Source organism: Chiloscyllium plagiosum, chromosome 33 (assembly GCF_004010195.1).
Source record: "Chiloscyllium plagiosum isolate BGI_BamShark_2017 chromosome 33, ASM401019v2, whole genome shotgun sequence".
Lineage (NCBI taxonomy): Eukaryota > Metazoa > Chordata > Chondrichthyes > Orectolobiformes > Hemiscylliidae > Chiloscyllium > Chiloscyllium plagiosum.
Window position 1 is genome coordinate 26,884,332 of NC_057742.1, and position 19,278 is coordinate 26,903,609.

At 43.1% G+C, this 19,278-nt stretch overlaps 1 protein-coding gene across 2 annotated transcripts in view; it reads right to left on the reverse strand.

The window, feature by feature from the left end:
• LOC122539675 (neurexophilin-1-like) overlaps window positions 1–19,278 on the reverse strand; it is a 96,850-nt gene that overhangs the window by 60,815 nt on the left and 16,757 nt on the right. The window lies entirely within an intron of this gene.

A 19,278-nucleotide genomic window follows, 5' to 3' on the forward strand; every position in this document is an offset into this window, starting at 1 on the left:
CAGCCAGACGGACACCAACAGTAAGACTGTTGCTATCTTTGGGGGGGGGGGGGGGGGGGGGGCTCACAAACACACCTTTTTACTGCAATTTTTTCTCAGGTTCCACCTTTGCCATGTACAGGAAAATATTGGAGAGATTATCTGGGGAAGGGGGATTCAGGGTACACCCCAGTGTAGAATTCCAGGGAAAGTGTGGGCAAGAGAGAAAGATGGCGGGCAGTCAGTCATTTGGAGACACTCCCTGGGGCTCCCATCGATATCAAGGACTGTTCTCGGCAGCATTTCAGGAAGCTGTGTTTGTTTTTGAGCATTGTAAACAAAAGGTACAATCAGCGTTGGAAACGCCTCTTTGATGTAATGTTTCTATCGAGACTTCAAGATCTCCTTTGGATCTCGGATAATCAAGGTTCGGATAATCGAGGTTCCTCTGTATATGGATTTCAGTAAAGCATTTGATAAGATTCCCCAAGGTAGGCTATTGCATAAAATATGGAGGCATGGGATTAAGGGTGATTTCGTGGTTTGGATCAGAAATTGGCTAGCTGTAAGAAAGAGGGTGGTGGTTGATGGTAAATGTTCATCCTGGAGTTCAGTTACTCATGGTGTACTGCAATGATCTGTTTTGGGGCCACTGCTGTTTGTCATTTTTATAAATGACCTGGATGAGTGCATAGAAGGATGGGTTAGTAAATTTGCGGATGACACTAAAGTTGGTGGAGTTGTAGACAGTGCGGAAGGATGTTGCAGGTTACAGACGGACATAGATAAGCTGCACAGCTGGGATGAGAGTTGGCAAATGGAGTTTAATGAGAAAAAGTATGAGATGATTTACTTTGATAGGAGTAACAGGAATACAGAGCACTGGGCTAATTGTAAGATTCTTGGTAGTGTGGATGAGCAGAGGGATCTCAGTGTCCATGTGCATAGCTCCCTGAAAGTTGCCACCCAAGTTGATAGGATTGTTCAGAAAGCGTATGGTTTGTTAACTTTTATTGGTAGAAAGACTGAGTTTCAGAACCGTGATGAATGTAAATTGAGAGCAGCTGTTTGAAGGGAAATCCACATTCAATATGTGGGAGGCTTTTAAAGAGAGGTTGATGAGAGTTCAGGAGCGATATGTTCCTGTGAAAATGAGGGATAGAAATGGCAAGATTAGGGAACCATGGATGACCAGTGAAACTGTGAGACTAGCTAAGAGGAAAAAGAAAGTGTCCATAAGGTCTAAGTGACTGAAGTCAGACGAAGCTTTGGAAGAATAGCGGGAATGTAGGACCAATCTGAAATGAGGAATTAAGAGGGCTAAAAGGGGTCATGAGATATCCTTAGCGAGCAGGGTTAAGGAAAACTCCAGTCTTTTTTTCATATATAAGGAGCAAGAGGGTAACTAGAGAAAGGGTTGGCCCATTCAAAGACAAAGGAGGAAAGTTATGCATGGAGTCAGAGAAAATGGGTGAGATTCTTAATGAGTACTTTGCATCTGTATTCACCGAGGAGAGGGAAATGGCGAATGTTGAGGTTAGGGATAGATGTTTGATTACTCTAGGTCAACTCAACATAAGGAGGGAGGAAGTGTTTTGTATTCTAAAAGGCATTAAGGTGGACAAGTCCCAGGTCCGGATGGGATCCATCCCAGGTTACTGAGGGAAGTGAGAGAGGAACAGATATCTTTGCAGCATCCTAGAAAATGGGAGAGTTCCCAGAGGACTGGAGAATCGCTAATGTTCTCCCCTTGTTTAAGAAGGGTAATCTAGGTAACTACAGACCTGTGAGCCTGATGTCAGTGGTAGGGAAGCTACTGGATAGGATAGATACCCATTTGGAAGAAAATGGGCTAATAGGTGATAGGCAGCATAGTTTGGTGCAGGCAAGGCCATATCTTACAAATCTAATAGAATTCTTTGAAGAGGTGACAAAGTTGTTTGATAAGGGAATGGATGTTGATGTCATATACATGGACTTTAGTAAGGCATTTGATCAGGTTCCCCACGGTAAGCTGATGAAGAAGGTGAAGTCGCATGGGGTCCAGGGTGTTCTAGCTCAATGGATAGAGAACTGGTTGGGCAACAGGAGACAGAGAATAGTAGTGGAAGGGAGCTTCTCAAAATGGAGACTTGTGACCAGTGGTGTCCCACAGGGATCCGTGCTGGAACCACTGTTTACACTAAGATTGGTGGAATAGCAGATGGTGACAGGGGCTGTCAGAGAATACAGCAGAATACAGATAGTTTGGAGAGTTGGGCGGAGAAATGGCAGATGGAGTTCAATCCAGACAAAATGTGAGGTGATACATTTTGGAAGATGCAATTCCAGAGTGAACTATGCAGTAAATGGAAAGGTACTGGGGAAAATTGATGTACAGACAGATCTGGGTGTTCAGGACCATTGTTCCCTGAAGGTGGCAATGCAGGTCAATAGAAATATCAAGAAGGCATACAACATGCTTTCCTTCATCTGACAGGGTAGTGAGTACAAGATTTGGCAGGTCCTGTTATAATTGTATCAGACTTTGGTTCAGCCACATTTGGAATACTGCCTACAGTTCTGGTCACCACATTACCAAAAGGATGTGGATGCTTTGGAGAGGGTTCAGAGGAGGTTCACCAGGATGTTGCCTGGTATGGAGGGTGGTAGCTAAGAGGAGAAGTTGAATAGATTAGGATTATTTTCATTGGAAAGGCGACGGTTGAGGGGGGACCTGATTGAGGCCTATAAAATCATGAGAGGTACAGACAGGACGGACAGCAAGAAACTTTTCCTAGAGTTCGGTCTTAATTACCAGGGGTCATGAGTTCAAAGTAAGGGGGAAAGGTTTAGGGGAGATATATGTGGAAAGTTCTTCATGCAGAGGGTGGTGGGACACTGGAATGTGTTGCCAGCGGAGGTGGTAGAGGAGGGAACGATAGGGTCATTTAATATGTATCGAGACAGATACATGAATGAGCAGGGAACAGAGGGATACAGATCCTTAGAAAATAGATGGCAGGTTTAGATAGAGATATGGATTGGCACAGGCTTGGCTGGCCAAAGGACCTGTTGGTGCGATGTAGTGTTCCTTGTTCCTAATGAAATAGTGTAGGTTGGATGGGCTTTAGATTGTTGCACTGACCTGTGAAACCATCGAGGGCTGAAGTGCCTGTACTGCGCTTTAATGTTCTATGTTCTATTTCTAACTTAATCATGCTAGCCATCACCATGTTCCCAAATCAATCTAGTTCCATTTGCCTGCATTTGGCCCATATCCCTCCAAACCCTTCCTGTTCATCTACTTATCCAAATGACTCTTAAATTTTGTAACTGTACTATAGCCACCACTTCCTCTGAAAGTTCATTTCATAAACAAATCACCCTCTGAGTGAAAAGGTTGCACCTTATATCCTTTGTAAATCTTTCTCCTCTCACCTTAAAAAAAATTGCCCCCTAGTTTTGAACTCTTCCACCCAAGGGAAAAGATCCTTGCTATGCACCTTATCCATGCCTCTCATGGTTTATATACCTTTATAAGGTGACCACTCAATCTCCTAAACTCCAGTAAAAAAAGTCCCAGCCTATCTTTATAACTCAAACCCTCCATTCCCAGAAACATCCTGGTAAATCAGCTCTGATCCCTCTCCAATTTAACAATATCCTTCCTATAGCAAGGCGATCAGAAATGTACACTGTACTCCAGACGAGGCCTCATCAACATCCTGTACAACCTCAACATGACTGCCCAACTTCTATATTCAAAAGGTCTGAGCAATGAAGACAAGCATGCTGAATGGTTTTTTTTCAACAGGAGCAAGTGAGGACTGCAGATGTTGGCGATCAGAGTCAAAAAGTGTGGCACTGAGAAGGCACAGCAGGTCAGGCAGCATCCGAAGAGTAGGAGAATCGATGTTATAGGCTTATGCCTGAAACATTGACTCTCCTGCTCCTGGAATGCTGCCTGACCTAATATACTTTTCTAACACTACACTTTTCAAATCTGGCTTCTTAACCACCCTGTCCACATGCGATACAAATTTTAAAGAATTATGTACCTGAACCCCTAAGTCTCTCTGCTTTACAAGACTACCCTGGGCCCTACTATTAATTGTATAAGTTCTCCCCTACATTGGGGAGACTGGACGCCTCCTCGCAGAGCGCTTTAGGGAACATCTCCGGGACACCTGCACCAATCAACCACACCGCCCTGTGGCCCAACATTTCAACTCCCCCTCCCACTCTGCCAAGGACATGCAGGTCCTGAGCCTCCTCCACTGCCACTCCCTCACCACCTGACGCCTGGAGGAAGAACACCTCATCTTCCGCCTCGGAACACTTCAACCCAAGGGCGTCAATGTGGACTTCACCAGTTTCCTCATTTTCCCCTCCCCCCACCTTACCTCAGTTCCAACTTTCCAGCTCAGCACCGTCCCCATGACCTGTCCTACCTGCCAATCTCCCTTCCCACCTATCTGCTCCACCCTCTTCTCTGACCTTTCCAGCACCACTCTAATCTAAACTCTGGTTTCCAGCATCTGCAGTCCTCACTTTTGCCTAAGTCCTGTCCTTGTTTGTTTTACCAAAATGCAATACTTTACATTTATTCCAAATTAAACACCATCAGCCATTTCCTTAGCCCATTGACCCAATTGATCAAGATTGCTTTGTAATCTTAGATAAACTTAGATAAACTTCACTGTCCACTACACCACCAATTTTCAAGTCATCTGCAAACTTACTAACCATGCCCTCTATATTCTCATCCAAATCATTTATATAAATGACAAACAAAAGTGAACTTAATACTCCTGTGGAACACTGTTGGTCGTAGGCCTCCAGACCAGAAAACACCCTCCATCATGACCCTCTGCCACCTATCCAATTGGCAAGCTCACCCTCAATCCCATGTGATTTAACCTATACTAATTAATCTACCATGTGGAACCTTATCCTTCATCCATACGTCTGAGAACCAAAATAGACTGAAGATCTTTTTGGATGCAAAGACGACCAAACCAATAACATGCTGAGTCTGGGGCCTTTGGAAATAAACTTTGCTTGATCTAAATCGACCCAAATAAATCAAAAAGCCAAATGCTCCAAATTCTCTGCGTCTGCGGGTCAGTTTGGGCCCTTTGGAAAACAAACTTTGCTTTTAGATCTGTTCAGATTAAGAGAAGTTCTTTTACCAAACTATTGGAATGGACTACACTGTCAAAATTCAAACTAATCTAAACTACAAAATCCAAAATAATTCCTTACATGAAAACCAATTGGTCCCAAAGATTTTGAAGGAACAGTCCTGACCTGTATGTCAAGGCAGAACACTTTTGTAAGTTTTATATCTGTGCCTTAGGAAACAAAGATCAACCAGTGAAAAAACAAAAGTTGCTTGATAAGCTACCATGCTTGGTGCTGAAAAACAACCCCACTCTGTCAGGATATGCCATCCTGAATATATTCATGAAAGAGAGATGTACTTTTTTCAATACTAAAGATATCAAAGGGTGAAAGTAGAAAGTTAGAATATGGCATTGAGCTAGAGGATCATATTGAATGGGGGGAGCAAGTTCAAAAGCTGAATGGCCTACTCCTGTTGCTAGTTTCTGCATTTCTATAGCACCAAGTCTATGTAAATAATGGAGCTCTGCACACCCTTGAATTTCTGCACCTGGTTTACTCTAAGCAAAACCAGAGTCAGGCTCCATCCCATTGGTTTTGTATCCTGTTTGAGGAAGAGTGAATGGCTCAGCTCTCTGTGGTCCAATACCTGTCTCCCTTTGCCTTTGTTGGCAAGGTGGCACTCCTGGAAAATGCCAACACTTGGTGTAGTAGATTGCTCTTGTTAGCACTTCTTCCCTTTACCATTGAGCGTTGGTGTTTGGTCTGTAAGCAGGAGATCACTAATGTTTACTTGCAATCCTCTTCATAGTGTCCCCTATTGCATCTGAGAGCTCAAAGTGGTCACATCTAAAATAGTGATCCCTCTTAAGTGTATGCATATTATTGTTCTGAAATGAAGATGCTTTCTATTTTGGATAGCATAACAACTAAGTATATCCTAGTTACTGCGAACAATGTAAAAATCAGATGAATTGACCCATAATTTTCATTGAAGGCAAAATAACAAATTAAATTGTATTTATATAACATTTTTTCTGATACCAGGATATCCCAAATTGTTTTAAAGCCAGCTTAATATCCAAGAAACACCCAGAAAGTTCCAACACACAGCAATGGCTTTAAATGAACAGATGCCTGGTTTTTGTGCTACTGGTTGAGAGATCTGTTGGCCAGGAACTAGAACTCTCATGCATTTTTAAATAGTGTCATAGCTGAATTAAGAGGGCAGAAGGGCATTTAGTTTATTGTCTTACCTGAAAGTCTGCATCTTGTACAAAGCAGTGCACTGGAGTATCAGTCTAAATGATAATGCTCTGAGGTTTGTACTGGGACTTGAACCCCCCAATGTTCTGACTCAGCAGTGTCTGTGAAACAGGCTGAATACCAAAAGTGAAATCAAAATTTCCCAAAGTGAGCTAATTAATGTTCCAGCCACCATTGCTGAGAAATTTTATAAATGACAAACTTGCATCTATGTAAACATATTAATGTCATCAAAGCGCTTCTGTTGTTTTGTAGGAATATGGTGGTGTTGTTGAAGAAAATGGTTTTGAAAAAGTGAGTGTTAAAGATACACTGGCTTCACCCATCCTAGGAATCTCACATACAATCTGTGGGTAGAGACAAGGAGGCCCATTGTAATTTTTGGAGGGAGCAGATGTATCAGTACCAGCTCTCCAAGGTCTGCGTAATTATGCCTGACCAAATGTAATTGTGCTTATCACTATAATGCAGTTAACCTTCTTGTTATCTCAGGACAGAGTCTCTTCTGTAGAGACTCTACAGTGGTATGTCTATTACTAACTTCTACCACTAACCACTAGTTAGGTCACAGGCAAGGTAGCAGAATATACCTTAAACAACATTGTTGTAGAGGTGGCAAATCCCACAAGGTACCAGAAGTGGTGCATACGACACACTGGCCAATTTTAACATGGCCAGAATACAATGGAAAATTCATGACATAACTTCTTTACACAGAAAACACATTAGCACAAGTTGAGGTGAGTAGCGTCAATTCATTTCAGGGAAAGTAAGACAAACACCAGTGGGAGAAAAATGAGGTTTGATGAAGAAGGTGAGAGAACCCTTTTACAAATACCTACATGACCCAGTTGTGCTGAGTGGTCTGTTTCTGTGTTGAAAATATTAAAAGTAAAAGAGATATGAGACCAGTTTTGGTTTTTCACATGGTAACAGACTTATTGAGAGGATTTATCCTCTCTCAGGCAGGATCACTTATGCCTAAAACAATCATACCTCTGATAATATCATTTTGCGGTGTGCAAACTCTCAGGATTCAACGAGATGTATCAGTGCAGTCAAACAGTGACCAATTTCCCCCTTTCCCACCAAGCTCTCATCTTGAACAAATACTATTCATTAGTAACATCAATATAGTGTTCAAGGTGTGTCATCAAAGCCTTTAAAATCCTTCCCATCTGTTTTGTGCTCCTCACTGCAAGCTAGGCTGTAGTGTGGTGTGGAGCACTGATAGCAAAGTTGCAACTCCTAGATGCTCAGTGTTTAAAAACCATAACACTGTCTCTTTATAGAATTTTGCTACTGTGAGGAAAAATTCAATACTGTAAACTGATGGTGTTGGGACAAATTGTATTTTATTGTATTTTGAAATCTTTCAAATTGTGTTATATGTACATCGATTGGTTTATTCTGTTGTATCTTCTTTCTTTTGCAAACTCCTGTTTGATCGTCGTTAAACTAGATATGCAATTTTGCATGTTTACTTTTGAGTAAATGACTATCTCCATTAATTTTTTTTATCTACAATGATCCATCAAGTCAGATATCAGTCTAAAATCTACCTTGCCAACTAATAACATCAGCTGGAATCGTAAGGCTATCTCTAATTGTTCTTTAGCTGAATAGGGCATGTAGAGAGCAGTTAAGAGTCAACCACATTGCTGTGGAATTGGAATCACATGTAGACTACAATGGGCAAGGCCAGGAGTGAACCAGATGGTTATTTTACAACAATCAATGATAGATTCATGCTCAGCATTACTGAGACTACCTTTCTAAGCCAGAGTTAGTGGCTGAATTAAACTCCACCAGCTGTCTTGGTGAGATCTGAATCTTTGCCATCAGGCCATTAACCTGGAACTTTGCACTACAAGGGCCAATGAGTAGACTTCCTCTTGTAATTTTCCACCAGTGGGTATGTTGCTGAAAGCTATTGGGTCAGGATTCATAGCAGGTCCTGATGGTATTAGAAGGCTTCCTGCCAAAATCATCCCTTATTTGCAAAAGATAATTATCTGTTCAGTAATACTGCAATGTAGTTTGGCAGGCCACAGTGAAAACCCATCTGCTGCCACTGGACTCACTACCAGCCAAAAGCAAGTGGATCAATTGACCAAATGAGATTCAGCGGAGTCATGCCAGACTGCAGCTTCTTCCAACATTCAAGAAAAGTGGCTTGTGCTGTCCATCTTCTGCAGTGATATAACATGCAGTCACATTTCTGAGCTTGTGTCAAGCACTGTTAGCTGCTGTAGTTATACCACAACAGTCAACATCAATCCAACAAACAATGGCTTTGGAAAATGCAATACTCTCCGAGAGAGAATCATCTGAAATGCTGCTCTTCCTATTTTGGCCATAATTCAGATGTTTGTGAATTCAGTCCTGCTTCTAGGATTTGAATACATAACTGCAGGCTTCAAGGCAGTATTAAGGAAAAGATGCATTGCCACTGTGCTGCCTCTTAGATCAGTAAGACCTGCTCAGGCAACCGTAAAAATGTCTTGTTGCTGAAATAACTCCACAGAGGCCAGTATCCCATCACCAAGATATCCTTTATTTACACATGGGAAGTTCTTGATACTATTCTGGCTTGCTCAGTGTCAGACTGGAAGCAAAGACTTTATGGCAGGACAGTTGATGAGCAGTGGAGGATTTCTAAAGCAATTTTTCAAAATACTCAGCAAAAGTGTATCCCGTAAAAAAGGACTGTAGGAAAAGGGGTAATCTGTCATGGGTGTCTAAGGAAATAGAGGAAGCTATCAAATTGAAAGAGAAGGCATACAAAGTGGCCAAGATCAATGGGAAACTAGAAGATTGGGAAAACTTTAAAAGTCAACAGAAAGCCACAAAAGAGCTACAAAGAAAACTAAGATAGATTATGAGAAAACACTAGCTCAGAATATAAAGACCGACAGCAAAAGTTTCCATAAATATATAAAACAAAAAAAAAAGAGTGGCTCAAGAAAACATTGGGCCTTTAAAGGACGAAAAGGGGGATTTCGTCATGGGAGATGAAGAAACGGCCGAGGCATTGAACAGGTATTTTGTCTCGGTCTTCAAATGGAGGACACTAACAACATGCCAGTAATTGACAAAGAGATGAAGGTAGGTGAGGACCTGGAAACAATAATTATCACAAATCAGGTAGTGCTGGGCAAGCTAATGGAGCTAAGGGTAGACAGGTTTCCTGGCTCTGATGCAATTCATCCCAGGGGACTAAAAGAGATGGCGGGAGAAATAGCAAATGCATTTGTGGTAATTTTCCAAAATTCACTTGACTCTGGGGCAGTTCCAACAGATTAGAAAACAGTTCAAAGTTTGGGAGAAGATTTGTAGCTCGTTGTTGTGGTTCTGTTCACCGAGCTGGGAATTTGTGTTGCAGACGTTTCGTCTCCTGTCTAGGTGACATCCTCAGTGCTTGGGAGCCTCTTGTGAAGCACTTCTGTGATGTTTCCTCCAGCATTTATAGTGATTTGTATCTGCCACTTCCGGTTGTCAGTTCCAGCTGTCCTGCAGTGGCCGGTATGTAGGGTCCAGGTCGATGTGCTTATTGATTGAATCAGTGGATGAGTGCCATGCCTCTAGGAATTCCCTGGACACGAACTAGCTACGAAACGACATTACCAGCTATCCTTAGTAGCCACACACACGGATGACAAGCAACATGAATTCGACTAGGACAACACTACTATTATCGGACAAGCCAAACAGAGAACAGCCAGGGATTTCCTAGAGGCATGGCACTCATCCACAGATTCAATCAATAAGCGCATCGACCTGGACCCAATATACCGGCCACTGCAGCGGACAGCTGGAACTGACAACCGGAAGCGGCAGATACAAATCACTATAAATGCCGGAGGAAAGATCACAGAAGCGCTTCACAGGAGGCTCCCAAGCACTGAGGATGTCACTTAGACAGGGGACGCAACGTCTGCAACACAAATTCCCAGCTCGGCGAACAGAACCACAACAATTAGAAAACAGTAAATAGGATGCCACTGTTTAAAAAGGGTAGTAGACAAAAGGGGGGATTTATAGACCACTTAGCTTAACTTCTGTAGTGGGGAAAATGCTTGAGTCTATTATCAAGGAAGAAACAACATCTAGATAGAAATTGTCCTGTTGGGCAGATGCAGCATGGGTTCATGAAGGGCAGGTGATGTTTAACTAATCTATTGGAATTTTATGAAGACATTACAAGCACGGTGGACAATGGGGACATAGTAGATGTGGTGTTTCTTCATTTCCAAAAAGCATTTGACAAGGTGCCGCACAAAAGGCTGCTGCATAAGTTAAAGATGCAAGGCATTACAGGCAATGTTTTAGCATTGATAGAGGATTGGTTAACCAACAGGAAGCAAGAAGTGGGAATTAATGAGTGCTATTCTGGATGGCAGTCAGTGACAAGTGGCGTGCCTCAGGGATCAGATGATTTGGAATTGGGGACCATGCGTAGTGTGTCAAAGTTTGTGTATGACACTAATATGAGTGATAGAACAAAGTGTGCAGAGAACTGTGAAACTTTGCAAACGGGCATAAACAGTTTAAGTGAGTGAGCAAAGGTCTGACAGATTGAGTACATGTTAATAAATGTGAAGTCATCCATTTTGGTAAGAATAATAATAAAAAGGACTATTACTTGAATGGTAAGAAACTGCAGCATGCTGGATGTTCTTGTGCATGAATCACAGAGGGTTGGTCTGCAGGTGCATCAAGTAATTAAGAAGGCAAATGGCAATTTGTCCTTCATTGCTGAAGGGATTGAGTTTAAAAGCAAAGAAGTTATGTTGCAGCTGTATAGGATGCTGGTGAGGCCACACTTGGAGTACTGCGTGTAGTTTTGGTCTCCTTTTTGAGAAAGGATGTACTGGCACTAGAACGGGTGCAGAAGTAGTTCACTAGGTTGATTCTGGAGTTGAGGGAGTTGACTTATGAGGAGAGACTGAATAGACTGGGATTATATTCATTGGTATTCAGAAGAGGGGGGATCTTATCGAAACATATAAAATTATGAAGGGAATAGATAAGATAGACGTCGAGAGGATGTTTCCACTGGCAGGTGAAACTAGGACAAGAGGGCATAGCCTCAAAACTAGGGGGAGCAGATTTAGAACTGAATTGAGAAGGAACTTCTTCACCCAGAGGGTTGTCAATCTATGGAATTCCCTGCCCTGTGAAGTAGTTGAGGCTTCCTCAATAAATGTTTGTAAAATTAAGATAGATAACTTTTGAACAGTAAAGGATTTATGGGCTTCAGTGAGAGGGTGGGTAAGTGGAGCTGAGTCCACGAAAAGATCAGCATGATCTTAATAAATGGCTGAGTAGGCTCGAAGGACCGATTGGCCTACTCCTGCTCCTGGTTCTTATGTTCTGAGGACATGGGTTTGAATCTCAACACATCAGATGGTGAAATCTGAATTCAATAAATACTTGGAATAATAAAGTTGGATAGTGGCAATCATGTACAAAAATGATGATTATTGTACCAAAAAAAAACTGGTTGATCTCATGTCCTTTCGGAAATGAAATCTGTTATTTTCACCCAGTCTGACTTACATGTGACTCCAGACCCCAACCAATGTGGTTGAATTTTAACTCCCTTTAGAGATGGGCTACAAATGCTGGCCTAGCCAGTAATGCTTGCACCCTATGAATAAATTAAAAGAACAATCAGAAACAGAGCTTAGACTTTCAAGTTTCTTTGTGATGGGCGTAAGACAGATTTGAGTTAAGGCGCACTGGGTAACTATAGGGCCTTTCTAACCAGAACGGAGGCAGCACATTTCTGGCAAGGACTGTGCTTATTCACACCATATTGGGCACTTTACTTCCTCCCTATGAAACATGCACCAATCAAAAATCTCGGTCTATGTGTCTTCATTAAGTCTGATGTCAGATCAGCTTGATAGGAGGAGGAGAATTACAACATGCCAGTCATAGAGTCAGAGTCATAGAGATGTACAGCATGGAAACAGACCCTTCGATCCAACCCGTCCATGCCAACCAGATATCCCAACCCAATCTAGTCCCACCTGCCAGCACCCAGCCCATATCCCTCCAAACCCTTCCTATTCATATACCCATCCAAATGCCTCTTAAATGTTGCAATTGTACCAGCCTCCACCACTTCCTCTGGCAGCTCATTCCATACACGTACGGCCCTGTGTGAAGAGGAGTCTATCTGCACCCCATCAACCAGAAAAATTCAGTTTTTATTCACAAATATTTAAACAATTCTACAAATCCAAAGCAGCCCTTGCAGTGGGCAGCCAATTGTCATCGCCCTTTGGTTAAATTTGGTGAAGTAATCAGTAAATTCTAACAAATGATAGGAATATCCTTGCTGAAAATAAACAGCCATTTAGCAATTCTGATTTATCGCTGTCGCCTCTGTTTAAACACTGATATCGGAGCCCTTGCCTTTTTGTTTCTATCTTGAACCATTCGCAAATAAACACCTTTCAGTGTTACCAGCTGGCCTGTCTTCCTTAACACACAAAGCAGCTGTTTTCAAAGTACAATGAAGTCTGTCTTTAATAGTTACCGTCTGGCCTGGTATTCACCTGATACTATCTCCGTGCTGCATCAGATCGACTCAAATACCTTGGGGTTACAGGAGGCAGTCTGCAGATACTGGATTCAGAAATTACCAGATGTCACACAACAATTAAGTGAAAACAGCTAATGAGTTACCATCCATTGGCTCCTTGCAAAATTGCTAATGCTGTGAAATATGGTTTAGCTTCAAGCAGCAGTAGAATGAGGGACAGCTTTTTGAAAGCTAAGCCAGACGAATTCCTCCAGGATTTTTCATCTGTAGAAAATCTCTTTAAAAATTCAGAGTTCTTGGACAGGATACGAGAAAATGCATCTTACCTGATTGAGGTGATCCTTCTGTCACTGCAAGGTCCCAGTTCTTTCTCCCCCTTCCCGTTAACATTCTTTAGAAAGCCCAACTATTGCTATTCAAAACGCACAGCTGCAGGGCTTGTTGGAGTATTAATAAAAATGCTTTGGAGATTTTAATACCAGGAAGTTTGGCTTTTTCTTTTGGAAACAACGGTCGGCCCAGGAATTAGACAAGGCCTGTGGATGAGCCCAGGTTGAGCTGCTGGGAAAACAGCCCGCACCTTAAATAAGATGTCTGAGGTGATGGGAGTTGCTTCCCTGGCCTGATTAACATACTCCATAGCATCCACCTGCCTCCCCAGCACCTCACCTGAACATCAGGCTGGCTGCTTCACTGGCAACGCCCCTCAGTTACAAGAAAGAGCTGTATTTATACAGCAGGGCAAAAGTGAAGACTGCAGATGTTGGAAATCAGAGTCTCATTCAGAGTGGTGCTGGAAAAGGCAACATCCGAGGAGCAGGAAAATCGACATTTTGGGCAAAAGCCCTTCATCAGGAATGAAGGCAGGGAACCGCCAGAGTGGAGGGATAAAGGGGAGGGGGTTGGGGCTGGGGAGAAGGTGGTAAAGAGTACAATAGGTGGATGGGGGTGGGGATGAAGGTGATAGGTCAGAGAGGAGGGTGGAGTGTATAGGTGGGAAGGGAGATAGGCAGGTAGGACTGGTCATGAGGACAGTGCTGAGCTGGCAGGTTGAAACTGGGGTAAGGTGGGGGGAGGGAAAATGAGGAAACTGGTGAAGTCCACATTGATACCTTGGGGTTGAAGTGTTCAGAGGCAGAAGGTGAGGGAGCGGCGGTGGAGGAGGCCCAGGACCTGCATGTCCTTTTCAGAGTGAGAAGGGGAGTTGAAATGTTTGGCCACGGAGTGGTGGGGTTGATAGGTGCGGGTGTTCCGGAGATGTTACCTAAAGCACCCTGCGAGAAGGTATCCAGTCTCCTCAATGTAAAGGAGACTGCATCGGGAGCAAAGGACACAAAAAGTGACATTAGTGGGTATGCAGGTGAAACTTTGATAGATGTGGAAGGCTCCTTTGGGGCTTTGGATGGAGGTGAGGTGGGAGGTGTGGGCGCACGTATTGCAATTCCTGCGGTGGCAGGGGAGGGTGCCAGGAGGAGAGGGTGGATTCTTCGGGGAGGTGGACCTGACCAGTTAGTCATGGAGGGAACAGTCTTTGCGGAAAGCAGAAAGGAAGATATATCTCTGGTGGTGCCATCCATTTGGAGGTGGCAGAAATGTCGGCAGATGATGTGGTTTATGTGAAGGTTGGTAGGGTGGAAGGTGAGGCCCGGGGGGGGAGGTTTCTGTCCTTGTTGAGGTTGGAGGGGTGGGGTTTGAGGGCAGAGGTGCAGGAAGTGAATGAGACAAATTAAAGGGCATCTTCAACCACATAGGAAGGGAAATTGTGGTCTCTAAAGAAGGTGACCATCTGGTGTGTTCTGTGGTCGAACTGCTCCTCCTGGGAGCAGATACGGCGGAGGCGGAGGAATTGGGAATACGGGATGGCATTTTTGGAGGAGGTAGGGTGGGAAGAGGTGTAATCCAGGCAGCTGTGGGAGTCGGTGGGTTTGTAAAAAATGTCGGTGTCGAGTCAATCGTCATTGATGGAGATGGAGAGATCCAGGAAGGGGAGGGAGGTGTCAGAGATGGTCCAGGTGAATTTAAGATCAGGGTGGAATGTGTTGGTGAAGTTGATGAACTGTTCAACCTCCTCGCGGGAGCACGAGGTATTTATACAGCACCTTCTATGACAGTCATGTTTGAAAGTGCTTTATGGCCTGTGAAGTGCTTCTGAAGAATTATCACTGCAGGGTAGGAAATGGGGCAACTAATTTGTGCACAGCAAGATCACACCGAAACACCAGTTCAATAAAATTGGAAACCCTGCTTGTGATGCTGATTTGAATAGATATCGGCCAGATCATTTGGATAATTTCAACATAATGTCAGATTTGGCATACTTGACATCCACCCGAGAGTTACCCACTTCATAGAATCCAGACAGTCGGGAAGCAGGCCATTCAGCCTGAGTCCACATCAACCCTCTGAAGAGCATCCCACCGAGACCCTTTCCCCTCCCCTACCCCATCCCTGCATTGCCCATGGCTAATCCATCTAGCTTTCACATACCTGGACATGGTGGGGCAATTTAGCTTGGTAAAAGCTAGGTAAAAACAATGACTGCAGATGCTGGAAACCAGAGTCTAGATTAGAGTGCTGCTGGAAAAGCACAGCAGTTCAGGCAGCATCTGAGGAGCAGTAAAATCGATGTTTCGGGCAAAAGCCCTTCATCAGGAATACAGGCAGAGTGCTTGAAGGGTGGAGATATAAGAGGGTGGGGGCGGGGGGGGGGGGGGGGGGTAGAGGCTGGGGAGAAGGTAGTATTAGAGGGAGGGGCAAATAGTGTTGAGGAAGCAGTGAGGCCACAGAAGGACTTGGACAGGCTAAGAGAGTGGCAAAGAAGTGGCAAATAGAATAGAGCATGGAGTGAGATCATGCATTTTGGTCAGAAGAATAGAGACATAGACTATATTCTAAACAGGGAATGGCTTCAGAAATCTGAAGTATAATGGGACTTGGGAGTCCTAGTTCAGGATTCTCTTAAGGATAACATGCAGATTTAGTTGGGAATTAGGAAGGCAAGTTCAATGTGAGGCTCTGGTCAGACCTCATTTGGAATATTGTGAGCAATTTTTGACCCTGCATTCAAGGTATTGAAGGGGGTCCAGAGGAGGTTTACGAGAATAATTCGAGAGATGAAGTGGGAGATGTTTGAAACTTATAGAATATTGGGAGAGCTGGATAAAGTGGACATTGGAAAAATGCTTCCACTAGTAGGAGAGACTAGGACCTGAACACACAGCCTCAGGGTGAAGGGACAACATTGTAGGACTGAGATGAGGAGGAATTTCTTCAGCCAGAGTGTGGCGAATCTGTGCAGCTTATTGCTGTACAGGCTGTGGAGGCCAAGTCATTGAGTATATTTAAGACAGAGATATCTTGGTTCTTGAGTAGTAAGGTGATCAGAGGTTACAGGAAGAGGCGGCGGAATGGGGTTAAGAAATATGTTAACCAAGATCAAATGATAGATCAGACCTGATGGGCTGAATAGCCTCATTCTGTTGAATTATCTTATGGTCTTTTTATTTGACTATTATGCCAAACTGATAAATGTTGTAAAAAACTAACAAGGAATTCAGCATAACTGCTGGAATAGTGCGGGATTTAATCACACTAAAAATATTGATTGAATCTTATACATGATCATTGGTGGGTTGGATGGAAGTGGAAGTCATGACACATCACTGAACATAAAGTACTTTACGTTCAAATACTAACCTGGCCACTTTCAGTTTCAAAATAGTTTCAAAACTGTTTTCAGTCATCTGACTGGTCTGAGTATGTACATGCCCAGCCAAATCTCCTCATGAGCAATACAGGGCAGCAGAGTTCTAGATTGGATTCTTGCTCTGTGCTGATTTAGTCCAGTCAACAGTTATGGCACCATAAAAACTAACCAACGTCTCTAGGTGAAGGAGGGGGCCAGGGGTGCCTGTTTCAGATTATATTATGTTGGAATATTCCAATTATATTGGAAAGTCCAGGGTTGGAGGATCTGAGCTACAGGGAGAGGCTGAACATGCTAGGGCTGTTTTCCCTGGAGCGTCAGAGGCTGAGGGGTGACTTTGTAGAGGTTTACAAAATTATGAGGTGCATGGATAGGATAAATAGGCAAAGTCTTTTCCCTGGGGTTGGGGAGTCCAGAACTAGAGGGCATAGGTTTAGGGTGAGAGGGGAAAGATATAAAAGAGACCTAAGGGGCAACTTTTTCACGCAGAGGGTGGTATGGAATGAGCTGCCAGAGGATGTGGTGGAGGTTGGTACAATTCCAACATTTAAGAGGCATTTGGATGAGTATATGAAGAGGAAGGGTTTGGAGGGATATGGGCCGGGTGCTGGCAGGTGGGACTAGATTGGGTTGGGATATCTGGTCGGCATGGACGGGTTGGATCGAAGGGTCTGTTTCCATGCTGTACATCTCTATGACTCTATGAGTCATGTTATCATTAGTGAAGAACAGGAATCAGACCCTGCTACGATTGCATCCACGGTTGGATAGCCCATCAACTGTCACAGATTAGGTTCAGACATTGGAAAAGGTCCGTGAAACTTCATCTGAGCATCAGACAATCCCTTGCACCAAGTGCTTTAGTGGGTAAATTACCAAGGAGCAGGAGAATCGACGTTTTGGGCATGAGCCCTTCTTCAGGAATGGGCTGAAGAAGGGCTCATGCCTGAAACGTCGATTCTCCTGTTCCTTGGATGCTGCCTGACCTGCTGCGCTTTTCCAGCAACACATTTTCAGCTCTGATCTCCAGCATCTGCAGTCCTCACTTTCTCCTGGGTAAATTACCATTCTGAGATGGTAATTAGTCTCTCGTCCGGGGAATTCTACATCCAATTACTAGTCTGCTCTGAATCAGCTTCACTCAAGTGAAAGCTGAATTAACATAATCAGCTCCAATTTTATTGGAAGATTGGTGTATGTGTCATGGGGGAAGGCGTGAAAAAACGTGGAACAAATTTTTAAGTGATTTGGCCATTGAGTAAACTATTGACCAGGACATCTTGTGATGCAGTGGGTAGCATTGTGGCTTCGAGGTTTGAGTACCACCTCAGCATTTGGTGGCCATGGAAGGTGTGCCAGAACACAGCCATAAAAGACTGATCATCGATCTGCATATCCTTACATTACACTACAGACTGGAAGAGTGAGAGTGTTTTCTGGTCAGCCAGAACCACATAGCAGCTTCAGTGCAACAGCCTCCCTATGCTAACATGCTCCACGCACAGGGTTTGAGGGATGACTGCATACATACAAATTATGAACTATTTTATCACAAGTCAGCCCCTTATACCTCAGAGTATTGTTCCAAACAAAAACAACAAAAGGACAACACAATTTTCTTATACTGCAAGCTTTTGCTGGATGGAGCAATAGACATGAATGAGTCAAAATGGCAGTGCATTCTATCGCTAATAATTGGCTTGAACAGCCAAGAGTATGATGAACAGGAGAAGGATCAATACATAATTTAAAAAGGATGGATACTAATAAAATGTAAAAAGGATAGAGAAAATAAATAATTTGCTGTCCTTGCCCAGCCTTGTTGGAATCTACCAGAGGGCTAGAGTGACAACAAGCTGTACATTTGAACAGATAGCATCATCAAAGATGTGGCAGGCAGACTCAGTGTCAGGCAAAGCTGGCATTCAAATTCAGAGACATCTGGTCACAAACTCGGACTGACATGACTGGAGCTGCTTTCCGTTTTCTACTTCAATCTCTGAACTTGAGAAGCTTTAATTCCCTGACTCAAAATCTAATGCATTTTAAGCTTCAACTCGAGATTTGCCAATATCCTGACAATTGGACAATTGCAAAGATAAATGTCCCCAGGAGTGAGCCGTTATCTATCAGTTTAATGAACAGAATAGGATTTTTTTCAGATTGAAAAAGACAGTACGGTATCTCTCTGTGCAATGTGCACAGGGCAGATGAAAACTATCCAGGGTTTCCAGCAAGTTTTTGAATAGATGAGACAGGAGGAGGTGGGAAGAGACAAGTTCAATCCCTGTAGGAGTTTACTAACAAGAGTGCAATTTATGATAAGGCCCCAAGAATTATTACAAATCATGTCTTTATTAACACTCTTTACTTATCTATATTTTATTCTAAAGTACAGAAACATTAAATAAATTCCTTCAAAGCTACAGTTCAAAAATTAACATGTATTTTTCACAATGTTTTTGACACCTTTGGTATAATTTTAATCTGATTTATCCAGCGAGAGACAGACAAGACGGAGTCAGCGGCCATTTTAAACCCAAACTAACTCTACTCTCAACTAATGCAATTCGTCTTCAAAACCCATTCAAGAAATATCTATAAGACAAAACATTTAAAATCAACTCCTGCAACATTGCAGTCACATACTTATGATTGGATTAAA